The sequence below is a fragment of the Saccopteryx bilineata genome, chromosome 3, assembly GCF_036850765.1.
Source record: "Saccopteryx bilineata isolate mSacBil1 chromosome 3, mSacBil1_pri_phased_curated, whole genome shotgun sequence".
Taxonomy (NCBI): Eukaryota; Metazoa; Chordata; class Mammalia; order Chiroptera; family Emballonuridae; genus Saccopteryx; species Saccopteryx bilineata.
The window spans coordinates 65,007,307-65,009,926 of record NC_089492.1 but is presented as its reverse complement, the minus strand read 5'-3'; positions in this window follow the sequence as shown (position 1 = coordinate 65,009,926).

Sequence of the window (2,620 nt, the reverse complement as noted above, 5' to 3'; positions counted from 1 at the left end):
TTGTTCTTTCATTGCTTTTTGGGAAAGGTTACATTATTTTTCTGGTATTCTTTAATGTTCTTGAATTGAGGGAAAGAAATATTAGAACTTTTCTATTTTTTAAGGAATCTTGATTTTCTAAATTAGACAAAGAATTTCAGCATTTCATTTGCCATACTGATTATCAGAGCCACTTTTCAGTTTGCCTGTACATTAAGTCCTCACTGAAGGTCATCAGTAGTTTCTTGGAACTGCAGCAAAACCAATTTTACCATAAAGTGTGCTGGGGAACTCAGGAAAAACACATACCACACAGCAGAGTTACCCAGATAAGCTTTCTGAAGTAAGTGCCTGACATTAGGCTGATATCTGAAAGGTGGAACTAGTCAGAAAAAGCATAATGGGGAGGCAATCTTTTCTATAGGCAGAGTACAGCAGTGTGTTGAAGGCCAGGCAGTTAGCAGGAACTTTAGAATCCTCAAGAACAGATTCAGTTAGATTTGAATGTCAAATAGAATGTGGGAGTGGCAAGAGATTACTTCATAGGTAAGATAAAGGTAGGGCCCTGGCCGGCTGGCTCAGTGGTAGAGCACTGGCCCAGCATGAAGTCTCGTTTTTGATTCCTGGCCAGGGCACACAGAAGCACCCATCTGCTTCTCTACCCTTCCACTTCTCCTTTCTGTCTCTCTTACCCTCCCGTAGCCAAGGCTCCACAGGAGCAAAGTTGGCCCCAGGCACTGAGGATGGCTCCATGGCCTCCACCTCAGGTGCTAGAATGGCTCTGGTAGCTACAGAGCAATGCCCCAGATGGGCAGAGCACCTCCCCCTAGTGGGCATGGCTGGTGGATCCCGGTTGGGCACATGGTGGGAGTCTTGTCTTTCTCCCTGCTTCTCACTTCAGAAAAATATTTTTTTAAAAGATAAAGGTAGATCCTGCAGGGGCCTTTTGGACTATCCTAATGACAACAGGGTGTTAAAGAGTCCTAAAAAGCAGAAATGTGCCAGATTGATGTTTCTTAGTGCACTCTGTTAGAGATGTGGGGTGAAGGCTGGGTGAAAGCAGATAAGGTGCCCTGAGGCAAAGAGTGAGAAGAGGACCAAAGATGAAAGCAAGGAAACATCAAATTTTAAAATGGCAGAGGAAGAGGAGATCACAGGAGCAGAGAAGTAAACTTTCAGAAGTAATTTACCAGTGATGTCACATGCTGCCAAGAAGTCAGGGAAATCAAAGCCTAAAAGTCCATTAGATAAAGCAATGAGGAGGTCTTTGGCCAGATGAAGAAGTTCAATACCATTAGTATCCAAATATTTTCTTAGCCAGTTGATAATACATTTTGGTCTCATATCCTCCCTTTTTTTTTTCTTAATTGAGAAGTGGGAAGACAGATTCCCACATGCGCCCTGACTGGGATCCACCCAGCAAGCCCCTATGGGGCGATGCTCTGCCTGTCTGGGGTGTTGATCCATTGCTCAGAAACTGAGCTTTTTAGCACCTGAGGTGAGGCCATGGAGCCATACTCGGCACCCAGGGCCAACTTGTTCTAACTGAGCCATGGCTGCAGGAGAGGGAGGGGTGGAGAAGCAGATGGCCACCTCTGCTGTGTGCCCTGACCAGGAATCAAACCCAAGACATCTCCACACACTGGGCTGATGCTCTGCCACTGAGGGAAACTAGCCAGGGCCTATATTCCTTTAAATAAAAGGAGGCATCCCAATTTCAGATGGTACAACCTGACCTCCATTTTTGTGCCCTTTTTAAAAAAACCATGACTATCCCCAACAACCAGCCAAAATCTTTACTGCCACAGCCTTGAGCCTGACCAAAACCATACTGGGTTATTCGGTTAGAAATGCACACAAGCTCATTAGAGGTGTCTCTGACAGACATAATTGAATAGTTAAGGTTTTGACATGAAAGAGAAGTAATTGAAGTCACCATGAAAACATACTGGCAGTTTTCATCCCAAGACTAGAATATAATTATCCACATTTAATTTGATATTGGTGACCTAATCAATTAAGACATCTTGGTGTAATGGGAAATGCATATGATAACAACAAAAGTAACACACAAAGCCAGTGGCTTAAACAGTAAGAATTTGTTGGCTCACCTAACTCCAGAATCAAGTTTGGCTTAGGCACAGTTGGATTAGACTTCCTTCCTGTAACAGTTCTCAGCTCTGCCCTCCACAAGTAGACCTAAACCCAAAGCTGGTTCTGCCAAACTGGCAGCATACCACACCATGCAGTTAGCAGGAAATAGCTGCTCAGGATGTCAAAATAAGTTTCCCACTTCACTCTGGTCTAACTCAAGTCGTGAGCCACTCCCTAGGATTATTTATGTCGACTGCTTTAGACAATTAAGGGCCACCCTGGAGCTGGGAGTGGGGTCAATAATACCCAAAATGTATAACTACTACACACTGAGAGTTTAAACGGATATTACAAAGACATCAATGTTCCCTCTATTCATTGGCGTGGCCCAGGAAAAATTAGCAGAAAGGAGTATTTGCATTTTATTGTAAATGTAGCTATTTAAAAGCAAGATCCTTTACAAATGTTCTTAAAGTATATCTTTAAGTTTTAGTGTACTGTCATGATCACTTTTGGTATAAGTGCTCCGATTTCTATTACTGAGCTT